The sequence below is a fragment of the Spodoptera frugiperda genome, chromosome 26, assembly GCF_023101765.2.
Source record: "Spodoptera frugiperda isolate SF20-4 chromosome 26, AGI-APGP_CSIRO_Sfru_2.0, whole genome shotgun sequence".
NCBI classification, from domain to species: Eukaryota; Metazoa; Arthropoda; class Insecta; order Lepidoptera; family Noctuidae; genus Spodoptera; species Spodoptera frugiperda.
Window position 1 is genome coordinate 9998588 of NC_064237.1, and position 25156 is coordinate 10023743.

The window sequence follows — 25156 nt, forward strand, 5'->3', positions numbered from 1 at the left end:
CATAGGGTAAGAATGCTGGAGTTCCGCAACTGCCGGTCGTCTTTTACATGATGAACTCGCCAGTCGAGTACATTGGCGCCAGTTGTACCCATTTGTTTCCAGTACCTGTTTAAGGTGATCAAGTTCCGTGTCAATGTACTGGGGATCACACAGGTTCAGTGCCCGGTTGATGAAAGTACGGGAACATAGGAAATGCGGAGTAATCTGATTTACAATAGCTATAATTGTGTGTCGGTTTCACGGTAAATTGTGACAGGCGGCCGTCTTTCACGAGCACGTCTAAGAACGGTAACATTCCCCTTTTTACCCAGTGGTGAACTGATCACCGTGCACCGAGAGGTATAAAATAGCCTACATGTTCCCGGTTGATGACGGCACGTCATCAACATATCTCAGTATCGCGGGCGCACCGGGGCGGATGTTAAGGCTTGACCCTCAAACGGTCAATATGTATATGGAGTGGTTTGAGGGTCAAGCCTTAACATGCGCCCGCGATACTGGTGGAGATATGTTGATGACGTATTCGCCGTCATCAACCGGGAACATGTGGCTGAATTCGTGGGACACCTAAACTCGGTGGTACTCAGTTCACCACTGAAAAAAAGAGGGAATGTTACCGTTCTTAGACGTGCTCGTGAGGCTGAAACGGACGGCCGCCTGTCAAACACGGTTTACCGTAAACCGACACACACAGACCGGTACCTACGAGCCGCACCATCATCCCTCCCACCTTGCCTCTGTTCCCCGTACTTTAATCAACCGGGCACTTGTGTGATCCCCAGTACATTGACGCGGAACTTGATCACCTTAAACAGGTACTGGAAACAAATGGGTACAACTGGCGCCAATGTACTCGACTGGCGAGTTCATCATGTAAAAGACGACCGGCAGTTGCGGAGCGGACTCCAGTTATGTGAAAGGAGTAACCGACACCATCGGACACCTGTTACGCCGAAGATACAGCATCAGGACGATCTTCCGCCCACCCGGTCAATTACGGAACTTATTACGCTCGCCTAAGGATAAGGATCCACTGGCAGTTCCCGGGGTATACATGATACCGTGCGACTGTGGCTCGAGTTACATCGGGGAAACTCGCCGCAACATCACAACCAGACTCAAGGAACACATACGCAGTGTGAAGAACAGGGACTCATACATCGGCAGTAGCGGAGCATGCTTGTAGCGCGGGCACGACTCACTTCTCCGTTTCGACAAGGTCTCCGTACTAGCGAGGGAGAAATACTTCGTACCGCGGAAAGTACGTGAGGCTATCGAAATAAGTCGTCGTCCCAACTTCAACAGAGACGGTGGCTGGGCATTACCTCCTGCCTGGAAGCCAAGTCTGCAATCTGCGTCAGCCTACAATGTTGCGGGTCTGGAGTGTGACACAGTGAGCGCGGTATGTGACACCGTTTTTGCGTCGACCCGAGAATCGAACCCAACACCTGCGCAGCCGCCGGCGAGCGAGTCTAACGAGCCAACATCGTCGCGCGCGCCGGATAGTACGCGCGATTCCAGGCAGAGGGCGCGATGGGCGCGTAGCTCGAATCGCCAGTAGCAGTGCGACAATCGCCGCGTCGTGTGTTGCGTAATGCTGCTCATGAATATGAGCCTCTAGCATGGCTTGAAACTAGTCGAGTTCCTCGTCAAAACGTTACGTGAGTAAGCCGATAACATAATAATTAATACGATAATTATTTATTTATGTGGTCAAGTCTTTTTTAGTTTGAAATTTCAAGTTAAATTTTATACATTGAACTAACATCATCATCATCATCAACATTGAAATTAAAAAAAATGGTGTTAAATAAAGCTTACTACTTTTCGAGGGGGAACATCGTCCAATGACTTCTTCCACAGAACTCAGACTCTTACTGACTAAAAACCACCCCGTTCCTATTCCTGCTTTGAGCCGGAGCTCCGAACCCGTTACGTTATCCGCAACTCAGTGCTTGTGTTACAACTATGCAGTGATATAAACTTTACTATCAAATAATCATGAATGACATCTCTTATTACTTACGCCAAGCATATAATATCTGTATACATACCATTCTCATCAAATTGCCAACCACATTTCGAAACACCATATCATATACACACACATATGTATAATATAGAAAACAGTGTCGAAATGTCTTATCAAAATGTAATTAAAGTGACATTACGACATACAACACTATATTGGTGTGGAGTGCTGCTGTACAGAATGTTATGACAAATGTGTAATTAGACAAGCACTCATCAAGTTTGTGAACATTACGGTAACATAGGAAATGCGAGAGTAATCTAATTTACAATAGTATAATTGTTGCGTTTTCATTGAATATTATATTCTTCACTAGTTTCTGCCCGCGGTTTCGTTCGCGATCTAGTGGGTTAAAAAGTAGCCTATGTGTTTTTTTTAAATAATTTTATTCAAAGTTTTTACATATATTGTGGCCTTAAATCTAGACTCGCCAAACTGTAACGTTTGAAGGCGAGAAGCGCTCATTAAACAATATTTATTATAAACAATAGTTATTCAAGACCATAGTCTACAAGACATAGGCTACTTTCTAGCCCTGTTCCTAATTTAATCCCAATAAATAATGTAATTTTGACGTGATTAAATAACAAACATACAGACAAACTCACAAATTTTAATGAACCATGGACTGTAGAAATTAATAAAGTGTTTGTGTTATTTCTAAAAAATCAAATAAAATTTCTTTGGGAACGATTATATATTGTGCCATTTCTAAAAAAATCAAATAAGTAATCTTTAAATATCAAATATTTATAGAATCAATAAAAAAGATTTTCATAGGAATATCAGGCTACAGAAAAATGTCAAAAGTCGCGAATGTTAAGAAAATTATGTTCTCAATTTTACAAAAACTATTTGGTACGCGAATAAATCATACTTAGCATACTAAACAGCTTAGTACTATAACGTGGAAAAACATGAAACGTTAAACCTTTATGATTTATGGTTTTATTTACAAAGCTGTACTAGGTTACAAGACTATTAGAACGTTAGGTAAACGATGTCATTTAAGATTTTTTGACTATAATATGAATAACAAAAATTTCAATTGTCGACGAAGAAAATAGTGTTCTCTAAATTTGAACTTAAGTAACTTAGGCAATGCGTAGAGATGTAGCTTCGTAGTGTATTTTTATCAATTAAACACCACGGGGAGTGCTGAATTGTTTCGCTGACGACCTACACGACAGCACTTCCATCCTCATCATATTAATAAATGATTAGCAGGCTACAACTGTGCGTTTCTCATGAAATTGCCTCGCTGCCTGCGCATCGTCAGCTGTCTTCAAACTCATACGACCTTCAAACCTTCAAACCTTCAAGAAAGAGCGTATTCCTTTTAAAAGGTCTGCAACATACATGTGACCCCTCTAGTGTTGCGGGTGTCCATGATCGGCGCCGATCGCTTACCATCAGGTGACTCGTCTGCTCGTTTGTCCCCTATTCCATAAAAAACGAATATTGTTTTAAGTTTTGAGACTCGTATAACAGCATACATTTCATAACAACAAAGTCATAGATATCAGTTCTTAATAAATTATGCAGATTCAATCAAATTTCGTTAGTTCTAGAAGTTCTTTATGCATAGGTTGAACTTTGTATACACGGTCACAGCGCAAAGTGCAGGTCGAGAATTCGAGACTAAATCCCAACTAGGTCGCGAAATGTTACACCTTATACGCAAATGTACTCTTTGAAGCGTTTTCTTTGTAACTGTGAAAGAAGGCGAGTATTTTCTAATCTTTTGGCAGTTGACAATAGAAATCTGAACTCATGTTGGACACAGAAAGTGATTTGGTTTTTTTGTTAGTCATAAACTGTTGGAATAATTATGATGTTTAGATTATAAAGCAAGATGTTTTGGCAAAGTAGGTAAAGCTACAAAAAATCTGCAGTACGAAGAAAATAAATAAGTCAAAATATTATGCTGATATAACTGAGTTGAGTATAGTATTAGACAATAAATAAAATTAAAACAAAAACTAGATGTGCAACTAGAGGTGCTTATATTTTTAAGTTTTTAATACACACACATCACACCAAGAGCCTGTAAGTGGCCACTGCTGACCAAAAGCCTCTTCTCCCACGGAGAAGGTTTGAGCATTAATCACCACGCTGGCTTAATTTGGGTCGACGATTTCAAACTTATAATAAGAAATTATAAGCCCGGTTTTCCTCAAGATGTTTTCTTTCACCATTTGTCAAGTGTGTCTTAAAATCTTAGAAAGTAGATATAACTTGGAAAAAGGCATATTGGTACTTGCTTGGTAGGTTTCGGACCCGCACCCTCATGCATGAGAAGCGAGCGTCTTAAACCTTCGGCCCACAACGACACTCCCAACAGCCTTAATTAATCACTTAGTTAGTCTCCCTACTTTTTAATCTCCTTTCTCATTTTCTCCTTCATTTGTCTCCTCTCCAAATCCCTGACAGCCGAATACTTAGAGTTCAGGACGTCATTGCCTTCCAAGTTTCTAAGTTGATTTCAACAATACCCATTTGTGTTTCGAGCTCAATATACACAAACAACTACGGTAACTTAGTTGGAGAAACGTAATTGTACTAAGTTTCCTTCGACGGTGTACGCACTGGGTTGGCAACGGCAATTAGCGAAGTTTGCTGATTTTTAGAATTCTATGTTGGTGCGATTTTTTTTTCGGTGTCCAATAAAGGCTTATGTTGAGAATTTTGTTTTGGTTTCAATTAAGAGTTTCGTTCTTTTATAAAATTTTCCGCTTTAAAAAATATCCTGTTATCACCTTAAATTTCCTGAATATCCGTAGTTAATTTTGACAAGTTTCAAATCTCCGGCAACTTTAATTTATTGAACTCTATTAAAAAATATAGTAAAAATCTTGTAGGTTGCAATTACAATAAAAGGATTTTACAATTTTTTTAGTAAATTTATTTAGTACCCACTGAATCACAGTCAGCTTACATAAAATAATGGTTATAGCTTTCATATTATTGTATTAAAAAATAAACCCGCCTGTTTACACTACGTACGGATTTACAAAACAAACGACGGATCCGACAATTGAACCACAGAACAATTTAAATACGGTACAACTTCCATTTACAAAATGAAAACCATTAAGTTTAACAAAATAAATATTTTTATAAGGATTTTATACAACAATGTGTGATTTTATAAAAAATGTTTATTTAATTGGATCAATTCAGTGATACTTCATATATTGGTGATAGTTTTTATCAATTCAATAATTGGTACTTTTTCACCAGAGATGTGCTATGCCACATCATTGGTATTCATTAATATATTCATTTCACACATAGCTTAGCACTGGTGGAAATGGCCTCAGCTAAGCTATGTTTTTTATATGGAAAGATACGTGCTATGGATGGCTTCCCTACTATCGATACATCGCATACTCGAGTTGCGCATCTTCCTCGCACAGCTAAGTAGTTTACTATTAGTGAAAACAGTCACATAGTTTCACAGCATAGCCATTACATCTTAGCTTAGCTATAATAAAAACAAATACTTATAAAAATCATAATAATACCACCTATTGCATTACGTATCTACTATACTATTATTTATCCTTTGAAAAACAAGAAAACTATAATCAATAGGCGAACATAACCTTTGTCATAATATAACTCAAAGCAAATACCAAAATACGAAAATATGTCAAAGAAAATCTTGAATATTTTCTTGGAAAGATGAATGTTGGAATTAATGAGAACTATTCATGAAATGCTTCATAAATATCTGTATGATTTTGACCCTGATCATGCAAGGTAAGGTCATGTTATGAAGGACAAATAAATCAGTCCCTGAATAGAAAAATATGATTATCTAGATCTAATTTTGTCTAGATTAAGAACTTAGTACATCTATATTTAGGACTAGCTGATGCTTGCGTGGATTACGGAGTTTGTGACTAACAAAAGTAGCCTATGTTACTATTACTACTACTGAAAAAGCAACTTCACGCCTTTTATCCCCGAAGGGGTAGGCAGAGATGCTCATTACGACAGGTAATGCCGCTATACAATGTACACCCGCTTTTCACCATTTGTGTTATAAGTCCTATGTAATAGGGGGTGAGCCTGTTGCCATATATACTGGACACAGTTCCATTACTACTACTACTACTATGTATATTAGCTATCTGTCTATAAAAGTCCTGCTAAAATCGGTTTAGTCACTCCAATTTTATTTATTAGTCTAGAAGTCTAAATTACCTTTCTCCTCAGATTTTGGCCCAATGTGCAGATATTTGATTGCTAACTAATACCTAGTAATAAAATCTAACCTTAATTAATACAAAATGGTATTAATTTGTGATCCAAATATAGTTCAATAAAACTACACAATTTTAATATTTTATTCGAAATATTACATCGATGAAATTGGATCCAGTATGAATACTTATTAAAAAAAGCCATATTGATTTTTGATAGCTCTCCCAGAACTATTAATTTCATTCCATATTTTATATCTATCAACATTTGGAAGAATTTAATTTGAATTGAATTATTCTGTCCGTATAGCAAAAATGCTTTGCATGAACTGAATTTCGGACATGACATACCTCGCATTTTATTTTTTGTTCAGCTCTAAAATAGATTTTATAAATTCACAAAATTGCATTGTAAAAAAACGACCCAGACATTTAAATTATTGAGGGCGAACTACACAGAGCAAAGTAACTCAGGTCTGCAATTATGACAAATTGAAAGATCTTTTATTAACGCTGAAAAATACGAGACAGAGGTTTTTGTTCACCGTTCACCGAAACGTAAGGTAATGGAGAAATTCAATAGATGAATTGTAGACTTAATGAGAGATACTTATTATAGCTATTTTTATCAGAATGGTAATGGTTTTATTTTGAATTGGATTATTCATAAAAAGATACATCGCATCATCAGCCTATAAGTGGCCACTGCTGACCAAAAGAAATGACACATGAATCAGTGCATATTATTATAGATATTTTTATGAAGCCTGTCTTTTGTTTAGTCTGGCACAACTTAATGTCATTGATATTAATCATATTATGTACTTTAAATAAAAAAAAAATATCTAAAATGGACTCTGCAACAATATTGATAGTTCATTTTTGTATATCCAATAAGAAATGGAAATTCCAATTTATACAATATGTAAACTCACTATCTAATAGAAACTAAGCTAAGTTTTACTCCATAAAATACTAGCTTTATGTTTCCCAAAGATTATTCACAGCTCGTTTCCTCACCGAACTAAATAGCTTTGAGGTTAGGAGTACACATGTAAGAGGTTCTGTAAGGGATGGAGAAAGGACAGAGGACAAAGGCGGAGGTAAGCCAAAACAGGACATTTGAAGGCAAATTCTTAAGTTTATTATCAACATAGTCTGAGTATCACGTTTTTATATCGATAAACAGTAACAGTCTTAACTGACAAAAGTCCAAATTTTACACAAATTGATATAAACGTTTTATTTTTTGGTTTTCATATTTATTTATTGTTTCCATTAATTTCAAACAACTGTGTCGAACAAAATATCAGTCAGAAGGTATTAGTATTTTGCGGTCGATATGCAAAGAAATATGTAGATAAAATATACTAAAACGTATCAACAACCCCTATATTTAGGTATTCGTGACACTCCAAATACAGTGCAAAACCTTAAAAATATGATATTGTTTATTAATTTTAGTTCATAAAAATAAAATATCGGATTTCCCATATATAGCAGGGTTTTGTAACAGTTTTTAATAGGTATGCTATAAAAAGTTATGGTGTAGCCTGCGTTGGGCGATAGGACTCACTATTTTTATAGCAACGGACATCATTGAAAGCTGTTAATATATATGGTAGTCAAATGGCATTTGTTTTGACTTAAATGTTCCTATAGTAATAAAAAAAATGTTCATCAAATATCTGAATTGTTTTTTTTTTATTTGATTTTTGTATTCAATTTTAGTGTGGGAGTGCCATGCTTCAGCACGAATGGGCCGGCTCGACCGGAGTGATATTACGGCCTCACAGAAAACTGTCGTGAAACAACGCTTGCGTTGTGTTTCGTTGTGTGAGTGAGATTACTGGAAGCCCAATTACCCCCTTCCCAATTTTCCCAATCCCCGATTCCCCAACAACCTTTAAATTCCTAACTTTCAAAAGGCCGGTAACGCACTTATTACGCCTCTGGTGTTTCTTTTTTTTTTTTTTTTACATTTAATGGGTCGACGTTTGGCCGCTATCTCACCTGATGGTAAGTGATGATGCGGCCTACGGTGGAGCACGTCTGCCCATAAGCAACCTATTCACTCGGGCCTTGAAGACACCCAAGTTATACCCATCAGGAAACACAGACTCCGGCAAGGAGTTCCACTCCCTAGCAGTTCGCACAAGGAAGCTTGAAGCGAAGCGCTTCGTGCGAGTGGGTGGGATATCTACCATGAAGCGGTGACGCCTCGCCGATTGTCTTGTGGTTCGATGATGAAAAGGACTAGGGGGAATCAAGTTGTGCAATTCCCCCGCACACTCTCCGAAATGTATCCGGTAAAAAACGGAAAGGCTTGCGACCTTGCGCCTGTGTTCAAGGCTTTGAAGCCGGGCCTCCACAAGCGCATCGTCATTGATGAGCCTCTTGGCACGCCTTTCAATGTGTTCGAGCGCATCCAGCTGGTATTTGGCCGAGCCGTCCCAAAGGTGAGAACAGTACTCCATACATGACCGAACCTGCGCTTGGTACAGGCTCAGCAGTTGTTTCGGTGTGAAGTACCGTCTCACCTTCGAGAGGATACCCAACTTCCTACCAGCCAGATGCGCCTTCGACTCTATATAAGAGCCGAAGTTAAGCGTTGGCGATAGAGTTACGCCCAGAAGCTCAAGACGATCCGCTACCGGAACGGACACATTTCGGAAAGTCGGAGCCAGCGGAAATTGACTCCGTTTGGCAGAGAATAGACACGCCTGGGTTTTGGTAGCGTTGAACTTGACCAAGTTGGCGTCACCCCAATCGGAAACCGCCTTCAGGGACGAGTTCAACCGTTCGACCATGGATTCTCTTAGAGACCGGATCTGTGTTCCGCTACTCCGCGCATCGGACACATACCTTTCAACAACTGTGCTGTCGTCTGCATACCCAAAGATACCGGGCTTAAGCAGGTCGTTGATGTGCAGCAAAAAGAGCGTTGCTGAAAGTACTGACCCCTGAGGGACTCCGGCGTTGATGCCAAATTGGTCAGACGAGCAGCCATCAATGACTACTCGAATTGACCGATCCCTCAAGAAGTCTGCAATCCATCTGCACAGATCAGCGGGAAGTCCATATGCAGGAAGCTTGCCGATAAGGCTGTCGTGCCAAACCCTGTCAAAGGCCTTCGATATATCGAGAGAGACCGCTATTGCCTCCCCGTGCTTCTCGATGGCCTCGCTCCAAATGTGGGTGGCATACGCAAGAAGGTCCCCAGTGGATCGGTTGCGGCGAAACCCATACTGCTGATCACTGAGGAGGTCGTTACCTTCAAGGTATGCCAGGAGCCTGTTGTTAAGTACACGTTCCATACTCTTGCAGAGTTCCTAATCCAATCTTCCTAATCCCCGATCAACACTTTAATTCCTAACCCTTAAAAGGTCGGCATCGCACTTGTCACGCCTCTGGTGTTTCGGGTGTCCATGGGCAGCAGCGATTGCTTACCATCAGGTGATCCATCTGCTCGTATACCGGCTTGTACCATAAAAAATCAAACAATCTCGGTTGTCGATTTTTATGAGTGCGGTTGACATTAACCAATCCTCGGGTTAATAACAAACATTTGTCGTCACAAACAAACACAAAAGAAAAAACTGTATACGAAGTAAACTTTTTTGTTACAATAAATACATACATCTGTTAATTAATTTAAAGTGTTCTTAAACACGTGATTGGTGTAAAGCTGGGACGTTTAATAGGCCCCCAAGAAACAGCATTAAAATGTTTAAGGCAACATTATAAAATTCAAACGTCCCATTAACCGCTAAATATGTCTGCAGCTGTATTCTTTATGTTTTTCAACGGAAACACTATAAATCAGTCGCTGGGGGCAGTATCTCCTATTGGCCATGTACGTCGTAAAACCGTTTTGATGGGCCGCATGGCATGGGCCCATACATTCCAAACACATTAATGTCCATCCATGTCGCTCACTTTTTTCTCTTCCCCAATCGTAAAACTATCTCTTTGAGTAATTTCTTCGAATGGCTGACTTCAAAAGGACACGTATTTGATTTGAACAAATCCTTTTGAAGCGTTTTGATGGTTTGTTTGTCGCGAGCAAAGAACTTAATTGTTCGGAAAACATCTCCAAAAATGTAAATGTTTATGAAACAATCACAACCCTTTGGATGTTTTATTCATAATGAGTGGGGGAAGTGTAAAAAGGAGCAAATTAAAAGAAGTCCAGGTTCATTTGCTTGTAAATTATGTAATAGGTAGGGCTGTGCTTACAACTTTTTTTTTTACTTTAAACATTTCTTCGAAACGAATTGCCATTTTGTAAGGGTTCCCACAATTTGAGATTTATTATTAGGAAAATTAAGATTTCCGCAATAAAATGCCGACTTTATGTTGTGGAAAAGTTATTTTTTTATTATAACGCAGTTACCCCGGGGATATTCGCGTATTTCAAACAATATTTTTGAGTAGTCCGAAAAAGTTTGACCGAAAAAAAGTTTTAATGGAGAGTTTAATTTATTTTACAGCTTAATTGGTCAAAGCATGTGGCTAATTAGCGTGATTTATGAGCTTAACGAAATATATAATAAAAGAGCAAAAAAAAAGAAATACATTTAAAACATCGACTTCACAGACTGCATTGCAGTCACATAAAAAACTTTCCAGAACAAAATAAATTCTCGATAAATTTAAGAGCAAAGCCAAATAGATGCAGGATAAAAAAGTCGCGCAGCCAACCACATGCGCCACGCGTTGCCTCCCGGGAATAAAGACGCAACACTATCGTAGACACGGGTGCACATCGAGCTAAGCAAAACCAGTATAACCTGACCGTTGAAAGTGCGAAAGGATCATACAAAGCGAGGCCATGGTACACTGGATGTACAGTCATGTGTAGATACAATAGTACTTACTATAGCATGGTACTTACCGCATACAGTGTATACTGGTTTTATCCAGATATAGTGACATCGTCGACACTTCTCTGACCCATTTCGCTTCGCTGATTCCTGCATCTTGTGTCGTAGCTCAAGGACTAGTGCAGTCATGTTGTATTACCTGATCACTGCATTTCTTAGCTTTATCGCCATTTGCGTTTCTTATTTTGTTTCTATTGAATTTGTTTAAGACGTTTGTTTGGTTGTTGGTTTAAAGACTTTATGGTGATTAAACTTAAGGTTCATTTTTAAAGATTCTTCCTTATTAGTTAGGGTTTCATGTGTCGTAGTTAGATTAATTATTTTTATGGCTGAAGCCGGTCTTCATCAAATGAGCAGACGAATCACTTGATGGTAAGCAATCGCCGCTGCCTATGGACACTTGAAACACAAGAGGCGTTATAAGTGCGTTGCTGACCTTTTGGGGATTAGGAATTTAAGGGTTGATAGGGAATCTGGGATTGGGAATTGGGGGTTAGTAGAACACAACGTTACTTTTATGTGAGGCCGTGCCGTGGTACCACTCCGTTCGAGCTCTCCCACACTAAAATTATGACCTTTTCTTGTAAGTATACGATGATAGTCGTCAATAATAGAAAACATATTAAATAAAAGAGCAGCATCATTAACTAATTAACTTACATTTATTCATCTCACCGGAGACTCAAGCTCCTCAATTGAACCACTCGTTAAAGATAACACAAAACTAATAATCGAAAAAAAGGAAGTACCTAAATAACACAAAAATAGATTGGAATTCAATAGAAAACCCATCTGGTGTTAGAATTAAGAGTGAGTACAAAGAGAATCGTGTTTACGGATCGGATACCACAAAGAGACGTTCCAGAGAGTAAAAATAAAAGCCGTGTGAAGATGGAACATCCAAGAGCTTTTAAACATTAATTAGTATGAATTGGGTAGATCTTTCGTTTGTTTGTTTTTTAGAATTATTACTTTATTCCTATTGCTGGCCCGTGTGATGCTTGTGTTCTGGTGAACTGTATGAAATGAAGTTACGTCTGGTGTTCTCTGAAATTATAATATTATTGTTACTGTGAAATGGATTATGGAATAATATTTTACGCAACGTCAACGTCACGCCTTTTATCCCCGAAGGGGTAGGCAGAGGTGCATATTAATTAAAACATATAATGCGGCACGTAATGCCGCTATACAATGTATACTCACTTTTCACAATTTGTGTCATAATTCTCAGGTAATAAGGGCCTATTGCCATATACTGCGCACATTTCTAGACTCCGTGCAACTGAGAAATTTTCGAAAAACCCGAAAAAGCCCAGTAATACTTTGCCCGATCCGGGAATCGAATCCGAGACCCCTTGTCCCAGTCGCACTTGCGACCACTTGAACAACAAGGCAGGCAATAATATTTTACTACATGTGTTTCGTGTATACCTATCTAAATATATAAAACTCAAAGGCGACGGACTGACTGATATAGTGACGTACACACAAACCCAAACTACTGGACGGATCAGGCTGTGGCATGTAGGTAGATGTTATGACGTAGGCATCCGCTAAAAAAGGATTTTGATCAATTCTGTTCCCAAGGGGATGAAAGTTTGTATGAAACTTTGTAAATTTTTAACCAATCGGGCTGAGACTTTGCATGCATAAAAAAATGCCTACGTCATCTACTATGACGTTTTTTTCGGACAAAAGCTACTATTACTATATGTGAAGCGGAGTTTAATTGATTTTTTTTTACTTTGAAGGAAAAGATCAAAGGAATGGCGACAAAGTCCTATGAGTAAATGGTATTGGACTGCACGGTCGGTGAAGTGGCTGGGCAGCTGCTAACGTGTGGTGGGTTCGATTCCCAGGTCGATTCAGATCTGGGTCTCATGTGTATATGAACTTATATGTTTGTAAAGGCACTCACTACACACGAGAAAATCCTAGAGTGGTTTAAAAAAGTAAATAAAAATTATAATCGTGCTAATCATTCGAATTTAATTGATGCTATGTCTTTTCAACGAATTTATAATTTACCTGAAAGTTTTAGACTTTACATGCAAGCCATTTTATCTAGCAACACATTTCTAAACTGCCACCTTATGACACTATTATATTTTTCTAGTAACTCGAACAGGAGATAACACGGAGCTAAGTTCCCAGATTTCATTAACATGAAATTTGGAAACATGATACTTATTTCTCATTACATTAGGTGCTATTTCGGTTAATACTCCTTTTATGTGAAACTAATTTGTGGTGAAACCGATATTTCCTAGAATACGCGAACCATTTGTTTGTTACAAAGCAAAATTGAGTGGGTAATCAAAATTATTCCGCTTAAAAGAATTTAATGGTTTCCTGCCGAAACCAAAAAAGGTTACAGGACTAATTAAACCAAATTTCACTAACAAACATTTCGAGGTGCTTATTTATTAGTCTAAATTTCCCGTTTCCTTCTATTTTCTTTTACAATTCTGACATTTTATCGAGATCTGGGTGGACGACCCTATTTTATAAATTTCTTTTAATAACGACCCCTTTTCTTTGGCATACCTCTTTTTTAAATACATATTAATATTATATTACAATTTTTAGGACATTTTTGGTAAGAATTTCAAATGGTTTTCTAAAAGGTCAATGATTTAATTACGAGTGATCAAAAATGAAAAAAATAGGCTCTCCCCTATTACATGCCATATAACACAAATGGTGAGAAATGGGTGTGCATTGTATAGCGCCATACTTCTGCCTATGTCCTTAGGCGTGACGTTGCATGATTAAAATTGTTGGTATGATTTACCTACTTTATATCGTAAATATAAGAACGAAAGTTAATTTCTCGATACAGGAAAAACAAGCAAGCTGAAATCACAGCAAAAACCAAACGCAACCCAGATTTTTTGCCAACTAACACGTTGCTAAGTACTACAAAACCAAAAATAAGCACATTCTCGTAAACTACGATGTCACGTAGCAGTTCAGTGCCATCCGACATTACGGTGACAAGGATTGATGGCCTCCTAACCGTGTCTTCATCAAGTTCAACTCTCATTATCTACCTACGTATGCGTCCTTAACAGCGCGCACTAACCGAAACAGATGCGCCCAACTTCTAAATTTAAAACATAATGCGCCACAGAAATAATGAGATAAGTGGCCTTTTTTGAAGAGTCTATTTTTAAAAAAGAATTATTCTTTGCTCAACGTTCGATTCTCTTTTTATTTTTCATGTTCCTTTTTCGAAATTAATGAATGTGTTAATAGAGTTGAACAGGGATGCGTGAATGTAGATTTTAAACCAAGTTTTTTTAGGCCTTACTTTTTTAGTGACAGAGGCAGCCCTAACGACTTGTATTATAAACGTGTTTAGGGTTACCACGCACTCTTTTTACGAACAACATTTAGATGGGATTTTAACCGTTTTATGGAGATATAAAGGTTGGGTAACTTAGGTAGGTAATGTTGCATATTGTTTGCTGGTATTTAAGTAAACAATGAAAGCTCCGTTATGGTTCCTATTATTATAGGTATGTGCTAGGTTCGAAGTAAAGCCCTAGAATTCTGTGGCTTTGCAGTACTGCATTGTAGTTTCAGCTCGTCTATATCGTTCCTCTGACAGTTGTACAATGTGCTCGGTATTGCAGCACTCGCCGAGGATGAAAGGCCTTTGTACAGAACCCTCTTAATTAAAAACATAATCTTGTTGTCTTTTATTTTATTTGCCAAGTGAGTCAATGTAAATTGCTCGTTATCTCTCAGGACATTAAGTAGGTTACTGTGTTTTTTATTTTACAGTAGTAGTTCAGTGATTAAATGAACAATAGGGTTAAGAATTCAAAGAAGCTCTGTTGGTATGTATGTTACAGCCAAAGTAATAAATCTTGATATTATATATACTGTCTAGCAATTATATATAACGACTACTTAATTTAGATAAAGTGATAAATGATACAAAATTAATCACATTAACTAGCAATTTTATATACTATCTTCGAAGACTTTGATAATGTAATAAAACAAGCAGCATGCAAACAAACATGCAGCATGTAGCAAGCAGGGTTTCTCTCATGGCTCCGGCGCTGCGGGCCTCCGGCGGCCCCACGCCTGCTAATCGTCGCAGACGGCTTTCGCTCACCACCGCAGCTTCGGCTTGTTGCAGCCTCAGCCGCGGTGGCTCGCTAGCAGCCTCCTGCTACTCAGCCCGCGGGCCGCCTTGCGCCTACGCGATTTTAAATTACACTCTAGGGGTAGGACAAACAAGACTACGTGGAGTCGGTTTTGTAGCAATTCGGTTCTGTCACTAACTTTTGTTGCACAGCATATTAAATTTTTAACCGACATTATTATTTAATTGTTACAGGAACTTATAGCAAATTAGTTTGATCGGAATTATGTATAGGGCACTACCAACATTTCCTACATAAGTCATTAGGCCTACTAACGTTATGCGACTCAAATTTATGCCAAAACAAATTAGTCTTTGATCTTAAAGACTAATTTTTATTCTTACAAGTTATTCTTACTAGTAAGAGTCTTGTGACATTTTGAGTTACACATGTATTATTACTTTAACTAACTTGGACTTCCTATTATGAATAATGTCCAGATAAAGTGATTAATTTATTACATTATCTAGTGAATTTGGTATTTTTATACGATTATTCATAATGACCAGTCATTATGAATAATTGCTATTTAATCACTCTGACTGTAACATGTATACCAACAGAGCTTCTTTGAATTCTTAAATTGTTAATTTAGTCCTTGTTAATTTAATCCTTTTGAGATAGGTATTAATTAGTTATTACCTACAAACCTAAATATCTATCTACGACTGACAAGATTTTTCACGTTTTGTCACTCCTTTTTACCCCCGAAGGAGTAGGCAAAGGTGTAGATTCCGGCACTTATGTCACTATATAATGTACACCCACTTTTCACTATTTGTGTTTATAAGTGACATTAATTGGGGGTGAGCCTATTGCCATATGGACTGAACACTATACCAGACTCCGGACTAATATTGAGAAATTTTCGAAATACTGAAAAAAACCCATCAATACTTTGTCTAACCCGAGACCGGCAATGACACTTGCGACCACTCGACTAACGAGGCAGTCAGAATACTCGTTTGTTATATATTCTTTATATGTATTTATACATTTAAACTAAACATTTTCTACATCTAACAATCCAAAATATCCAGGTTCAATAAATTACAGAAATAATAATTCAAATTGATACAAAAAATAAGGATGTCTCCGTCTTGCATTCTACCACTCCCTACCGTCTGCCACCTCCCCATCCATCCGTGACGGTCGCCACGTGCGACATATTACGCCTCTCATCAGAAATGAAATATTACATTATTTATACTTCTATAAATACATCATTCTTCTACTGTTATTATTTATTAATGACTTCTAACAATAGACCGGGTTTGGAATTTTTAAATTGTATTATTTGAATGAGAGTCGTCTTTATCCGTAGTTATTTATTCAGAGAATAAATGGTCAGTTATTTATTTCAATACAGAATTGTAATTCATATTATGTTATGAATATGTTAAATGTTAGCAATTTTTGCTAAAAAGTTTTTTTTCTATTTAGGTGTACCAAACAAAGGGCCAAAGTTTAAAAAAGATATACACTAACATGATCTCACATCTAACATAAAATTATTTTGTGTTTATTTCTTGGCAGAACATTGTTTTAAAACAGCCAATTATAAAAATAAAACAAAAAAAAAAAAAAATATGAATAAATTAACACCCTTGCTAAGGTACTTAAATCTGACATGTCTTTCCTGTCAACTTGACAGGTCCTGTGCGCATGTGCAATGCGTGGCTCTCATCAAGTATGAAATACGAGCTGTTGCACCATAAATAGATGAAACTCCGTAACGATCGGTTGTGTGGTCGGCTCGAGGATTATGCCGACCAATATTTAACAGTTGCTGGCTTTCGTTTAAGCCCTAAGCTTTGTAGACAGTTTTAGTTAAGCCTGACTTATTGAAAAATCGTTTTTGTATATTTTGTGCTTTTTATATTGATTGGTAACTTTAATTTGGTAAAAGATAATTTTGGTAGGATTTTCTGGATTGTTTTTAATATTAGTTTTATTTATGTTTTCCATCACATTTTTTCTTTACAATGAGAGTTCATTTGTGAATGCCATTTTGAATTAATACATATTCACGAATTCTGGAAAAACAGATAATATGACGAAATTAATGAGCGTAGTAGTCAAGCATGAATGCAAAGAAACAACCAAGTCCAAATGAAAAAAGAAATACAAATCTACAAAGAAATAAAATTAACAAAAAATCTATTTACAAAGAATAAGCAAGATTTGATTGAGAATATTTATAAACTTTAAAACACAAAAGGACAACGTCTATAGACGTCTTCAGATAATTTATTTTCCATTAACGTTTTTGCTGAAACAGTTTTTGTCTTGGATATTGATGATCGCATCCGTTTTTAATTAAAACTTCTTTTAATATCTTTTAAACTAAAAATTTACTTATTTATTAAACTGAATACAAACTATGTGTATAGGCGGACTTAATATCTAAAGCAGTCTCTCAGTGAAGCATTTTAGTGGACTTTAATATTTGAGTTATATACATCATTTGATGAAGAAAAATTCGGTGATTTGCAATATGTATCAATTAATGCCACAAAGAAATGTCCATTAGATCAATAATTAGCCTTTCAACCATCAATATGAGTCATTATGAGTTGCCTTTTTCATTCATTAAAGACAAGAGACCTACACTTTAATAAAATTCAGTGGTACGCAAAATCTATGTATTTCAGGTCGGGTTTCTTTTTTTTAGGTATTTGATTTTGATATTCGTAGTTACGATAATAGAGTCTACACTTGTACTCTGACGTGTTAACCAAAGAAATGGTTTTGCTCTCTACCTTTGCTAACCACAAGACGTTAATTTAGGAAGCCAGACAAATATTTTGAGGTCCTAAGTCTTATGTCAACCTATATTTTATGTTACTCAGTACATGATTAGTCTGAGGTCAAACACACTAAGGTCCAATTAATTATAACTAAGCATACCTTAAATTACGGTTCGTGGTTGTGTACACGTGACTTAATACTGATTAACTTGGACAAACAGTGATAAAAGGGTGTGGACAGAGATAACTTAGATAATATTGATATAAGTCATGTTGAAGTAAGGTTTAGCTTGAATTCATAAGACGTGTTTAGAGTAAGCATGATTTTATTTAATTATTTCGTTTTTAGTTGAGATTTTTTTTTTTTGAGTTGGGAAGATTATCCATTATGTTCTCAGGTCTTGGGCGAGGCGAGAGGGAGTGTCAGACTCTTACTGACTAGAAACCACCTCGTTCCTACTTCTGCTTTTCGAGCCGGAGCCCCGGTAACCCGCTAGGCAGTCCGCAGCTCCGGGTCGGCATCAGCCCTAGATGAGAATGAATTTGCCTTTTATAGGAATTTATTTAGCTTAACCTGTTTGTTTGGGTTTAATAAATTCAAAAACACGGTTAAAATTGGGCTTAGTAATTGGTAGCTTAACAACTTTCTGACGTCCGGTCGATCGATCTATTTGGATACACACTCTTAATCTTGATGACCATATAATATAAGACAATTAAAACAGTTTAACATAAGAACATCATTTTAATGTATTACTTGTTAAATCATTTAATGAATGATAAAGGAATCATAGATGGATTTATATTGACAAGATACACAACCTTTGTAGAAGATTCCATTTGGAATATCTTCAACAAACGAGCAACGAGCATGTACGAGAAACTGATGAATGAAGATACATAGTTTCGCTTTGTCTACAATGCCAGGAATTATGTTAATCGGAGGTCCATTGTAGTGACTATGCCTACATGCTACTACGACAAGCAGAGGGCTTAGTACGAGTTTGTTCTACGTTTAACGAGATCGAAACGATAGCTAGTTCAGCGTGATTGGTGGGTTTATTCGCATCGGCCAATCAGAGCGCCAAACGCGCACTCGTTTCATTTTCGTTAAACGTAAAGCATACTCGTACTAAGGCTACAGACTCTTTGTTTAAACTCTACGTAACTAACGTATTTATTAAGACTCCATTTGAATATCTTTAAAATCTTCATTGAAGTAATTAATTGAATTGTAATTTAAAGAACTTCCAGTCTGTATCAAAATTCGTTTTTATTTTTCAGACTATACTTTTCCAATATTGTGTAGAAATATCTATATTCTGTCACACGAAATAAGTCATAAAATACAATCTCAGAGGTTTATTGTCTACACGTGTGGGCCAGTAAAAGATAAGGTAAACAGTACTTGAAATTTATAGGATATTATAAATTAGTATTAAGTATGGATATAGGGTTTGATAGGTCGTTATTATTTATTGTAATAGAAGTGCTCGTTGCTTTTTATTTGATAGCTCCGATGTTGTTTGGTGGTAAAATGAGGTTAGCAATTCGTTGCGTAAGGACTTGAGTTATTATGTTTCTTGTTTTTGTTGCTAAGGGTTTTGTGACTGAGCTGCGGACTACCTAGCGGGTTTACCGGGGCTCCGGTTCGAAAAGCAGGAGTAGAAATGGGGTGGTTTTTAGTCAGTAAGAGTCTGACACTCCCTCTCGTCTCCCCCAAGGCGAGAGAAGACATTAGATGATTTTCCCCACTCAAAAAAAAAAAGGTTTTGTGACAGTATTCTTGGTGCTGTCGTGATGATTGGTTTCTGGGGTAGATTTTTAGGTTCTCTAAATATTGTATTTGGTATATGACTGCACGGTTGGCGCGGGGGCTGGGTGATTGGCTGCCGCACAACGTGTAGCGGGATTGGTTCCAGCACGGAGCAACTGTTTGTGTGATCCACTAATTGTTGTTTCGGGTCTGGGTGTTATATGTATGTGAACTTGTATATTTGTACGTACCCATGACGCAGAAGAAAATCCTAATGTGGGGTAAAAAAATGTACCTATAAAAAATATGAGTTATATTGCATTTTATGAAAAAAAAAATAAACATATTGTGTTCTTACGTCATCTCATCTCCATGTAACATTATACCTACCTAGATAAAAAATTGTAATAAAACTATTTTAAGATAGAAAGTCGGATGTATGACACCGATCTCTTAAATGATAATATACAAGTACCTACTAAAAAAACTGACATTTTGAATCAGACGTCCGACACGTGTTCTTTCATAGGGGTGTCTGCAAGATACCATGATTGTAAAAAAAAAACAGTTTCACAGTAGCGTTCAAGGGTTGTTTTTTTTTTCTCATTTAAAAAAATGTTAAGTAGCGCCACTCAAAGCCATGTGCGTCGGCAAAAACATTTGAACTGCGGCTTTGGATATTGTGCATATCTTTTTTAAATGTACCGCGAGTGTTTTGTTCTTTTGCCGACTTTTTAAAGCAACGGTAGATAAGTAGAATAGGTACTTCATTCATTTAAGTAAAAAAAAAAATAATGTTAAAGTAATGCAGCTCAAGTAACAACATATTCAGGAAATTAAGCCAACGTATGGGTATAACTTGGGTGTCTTCAAGGCCCGAGTGAATAGGTTGCTCATGGGCAGACGTGCTCCATCGTAGGCCGCATCATCACTTACCACCGGGCGAGATAGCAGCCAAATGTCGACCCATCAAATATTAAAAAAAAACATCGTCGTCGTAACGTCTTATTTAACGAAAAAAAAAGTAACACAAATAGGCAAACTTAAATGCAATAATGTGTAATAAGTATAGTACCATTTTTTCCCATAAAGTCTAAGTGAAAGAGGCTAGACCAATGTTATCTCACGCAGTAGTAAAGTAAACGAGATTATCACTATCCAATTTTATACAACCGCTACTCGATTCATCAAAAACTAAATACACACTTCGGGTATCTATATCCCAAATAAGCATGCCCATTCTAACTCATTGGATCCCACTAACATGGACATTCGATCCAACACAAGGATCATATTACAAAAAAAATTAACCCTCAATTGATCTAAAGGATCATTTCTTATCAAGCTAATGTGACGTCACAGCACTCAAGCAATAGACCATAATAACATGTTCGGTCATAAGAGGGATCGTTACGACTCGTCGAGCAGCTCTAAGACCCCTAGTGGGCTTCCAACAGTCCTCAAATTGTTATGTTGCTAATAAAAACTCAATTAGTGTTATTACATCCAAAATGATACGAGTATTGTTAGCCTTCTGACTCTAATTGGGAACATTGAATATAATATGAACTTCTAATTGGGTGCTTATAAAAAATAATAAAAACTAAAATTTTCCTTTTGAAGGTTTTAGCGCGTCTTATGCTGGATATCGTTATTTGAATTTTAATGAATACTAAACCAAGCTTCTCTTAGTTTCTTGAACTATTTCTTTGTTCCTGTCATTGAAATAAAGCTCTTCAAACTTCTTGATGTCTACAGCAAACAATTTTCACCAAACAATCTAGTGACCTTCTCATAATTCAATGGAAGCTTTATTCAAACAAGTTTAATTATACATGTTAAAAGAAACCGAAAGAGACCAAAAACGTCCATTAATGACACCAAAAATAACACATTTAGGTGTCCAAAACAAGAACGTCTATAGAAAATATGACTACATTATCATCTACTCGGTCCACGCAAACAAAATTTTGAAAAGCAACTCCGCAGGGCTGAATGAAGATTGATAAATCGTTGTTGGGTCCTCAACGTCCTTGGGGGACCCCTGTGGTATTTTTCAATACGCATCTGAGCTCTTAGGTAAATAAACCTGTCGGCAGTTGCAAAATTTTAGGAATTCTCTTATGTTTGCGATCAAAAACTGTTTTATTTATGTCTATCTTGCTGTTGGTTCTGTTTCATCAGCTGTTAGAGTGTTTTTTCACCAGATATATGCTTTGCTAAGTTGCTGTGGATGTGTTTGGCTTCTACCAATCATCATTGGTACACATAGCTGAGTACTGGTGAAAACATCGCTAAGTTATTTTATTCATATGGAAAGACGCATGCTATGGATACATACAATGGATGTGTGCTATGGATGGCTTCCTTATATGGATATGTTGCATACTCGAGCTGCGCATCTTCTCTGCATAGCTACATAGCTTAGTATCAGTGGAAACGGTCACGTAGTTTCACAACTTAGCTATTACATCTTCGTTTATCATTATATTATTAACTAGCTTTTGCCCGCGACTTCGTTCGCGTGGAATAGTGACTTCCGGCAAATTTTTGGTTTTAACCACATAGTTCCCGATCTCGCGGGATCTCTTCAAAAATGAGATGTGGAAGATATTCCAGGGAACTCTTCAAAAATCAACATAATGAGCTCTGCGTTTGATTTTAATAGATGTATACTCACTTAGGGCATTGAAAAAATAGTTTAAAAACGGACTTTAACTAAAGAAATATTATAATCTTTCCGAACTTAAGATGAAAACTTACTTAAAACTAAAGAAAGCTACGAATTACGAATTTATAACAATTAAAAAAGAAATTATATTAGAACCTATCCTTTATGCTATAATAACCAAGCTTAAACTAAATAATTTAAAAGAAACGACTTAAATCTAATCTAATTAATTTATAAATTAGACTTACAATTTTATTAAAAAAACTAACTACAGTAACTACTAATAATCGATATCAAACTAAACCTACGTTAAAAAGTTTAACCAGAAAACCAGGAAAACCCAACAAATAAACTTATTAATTGACAAATACAACGAAACCAATTTAGAATATACGAAACAGCAGGACCACTACAGACAAATAATCATACGACTGATAATATAATACACATTTTCTACAATAGTACCGAAGCGCTCGGCCGATACCCAACCAAATAATTATAACAAAACCATAGCGCAATCTATTTCTCCCAACGCCATCTATCGAGGATAAAGACAACTTGGATTATTTATTTATACTCCGTTCGGGCATTTTCTTTGTACTAAAAGTTTAATTATATTGATATAATTTTTGTCATACCTTTTTACTATTTGTTAACTTTTTTCGATGAATTAAAACAATAACATGAACCGAAGTCGTGTAACGATCGACATAGAATTATCTATACTCCGTTAGAGCGTTTTCTTTGTACTAAAAGTTGTATTATGTTATATTTTTCATTGCTTTTTACTATTTTGTAAAAACAAATTTCCAATGAATTAAAACAATAACATGAACTGAACAATTGTAATTACACCATTGCGCGATCAACGCCATCTATCTACGGAGTATAGGAACAGCCCGACATTGTTCAATTCCGTACTATAAGTACGAAATTGAACAATAGATGGCGCTGTATGTCCGGAATAAATTTATTTTTTATTTTATTTTTTTTATTTTATTTTTATTTTATTTTTATTTTATTTTATTTTTATTTTATTTTTATTTTATTTTTATTTTATTTTTATTTTATTTTTATTTTTTTTTATTTTATTTTTATTTTATTTTTATTTTATTTTTATTTTATTTTTATTTTATTTTTATTTTATTTTTATTTTATTTTTATTTTATTTTTATTTTATTTTTATTTTATTTTTATTTTATTTTTATTTTATTTTTATTTTATTTTTATTTTATTTTTATTTTATTTTTATTTTTATTTTTATTTTATTTTTATTTTATTTTTATTTTTATTTTTATTTTTATTTTTATTTTTATTTTTATTTTTATTTTTATTTTTATTTTTATTTTATTTTTATTTTATTTTTATTTTATTTTTATTTTTATTTTTATTTTTTTTTATTTTTATTTTATTTTATTTTATTTTTATTTTATTTTATTTTATTTTATTTTATTTTATTTTTATTTTATTTTTATTTTATTTTTATTTTTATTTTATTTTTTTATTTTATTTTTATTTTATTTTTTGATTTTTTTTTTGAAATAAAAATATATCTATGTCCTTTCTAAGGTTCTAAACTATATCTGTACCAAATTTCAACCAAATCCGTCAAATAGTTGCGGAGATTAATGGTATAAGCATAGAATGTTCGACGTGATTCTTTAATTTGACATAACTTTTTTATTTATGAACCGATTGACATGAAACATACACTAAATGTAAATTTAAGCATCCCACAATATATTCGTGAAAACCGCATCCAACTCGGATCAGCCGTTTCTGAGATTAGCGCGCACAGACGAACAGACAAACAGACAAACAGACAAACAGACAAAAAAAAAGTTAATTACATTTTTGGGTTCGACATCGACATAACAATAACCCCTGCTATTTTTTTTATTTTTATTTTCAATGTACAGACAGCACTTTTCTACGATTTTATTATATGTATAGATTGTAGGTACCCATAGTTTGCTAGTAACTAGATTACTAATTACTGGTATTTATACCTATTAAGGTATTGTTATTGCAGAGTAATTAAATTATGTACAACAGCGTATTTTTAAAATGTTTTATTTGCACACCTGTCTGTACTCGTAATTGGCAATAAATCTTATTGGTATTGATTTGATCGTCAGAGCCGTTATTCAAATGAAATGTTATTATTTAAGTAATGTTAGCAATAACGTGTTCAAAAGAAATTTCGATATGCGAATAAATATTCTTGAAATATATTTAAATTCGTCTCAGTAATCACAATATTGATCTTCAATATTTGAATAAACTAATGTCAACTAAAATAAATTAATGTCGACGAAACAAAAAACGTACAATATAATGTTTTGAATGAATGAACTATTTGTTAATGTTACTGTATTTATTATTCTGTGATGTACCTAGTAATTTTCTCAATTACTAAAATTACAAACTACCTTTCAATTTTCAATTAATATCGTTATGTAATTATTAGAACTAGGTAATAACAAGGCGAGGAGCTTCTCAAGTAATTAATTATAGGTACCTTCGTTTTATTCAATTATCAGATTTTATCTCGGAATTTTGTAATGACCTAAATTGCTTGGTGTGATGCCCTGTTTAAAGAATGGAGAGAGCACTTATTTGTGGGCAGACACAGTCGGTTCAGATTAAAATGGCTTTGCGGTGCCAAAAATATTGCTTATGACTTA

At 35.6% G+C, this 25156-nt stretch overlaps 1 protein-coding gene across 1 annotated transcript in view; it reads left to right on the forward strand.

Moving 5' to 3' along the window:
• The window catches only part of LOC118264509 (uncharacterized), a 94775-nt gene that overhangs the window by 38092 nt on the left and 31527 nt on the right, over nt 1-25156 (forward strand). The gene's annotated exons all lie outside the window — the stretch shown is intronic.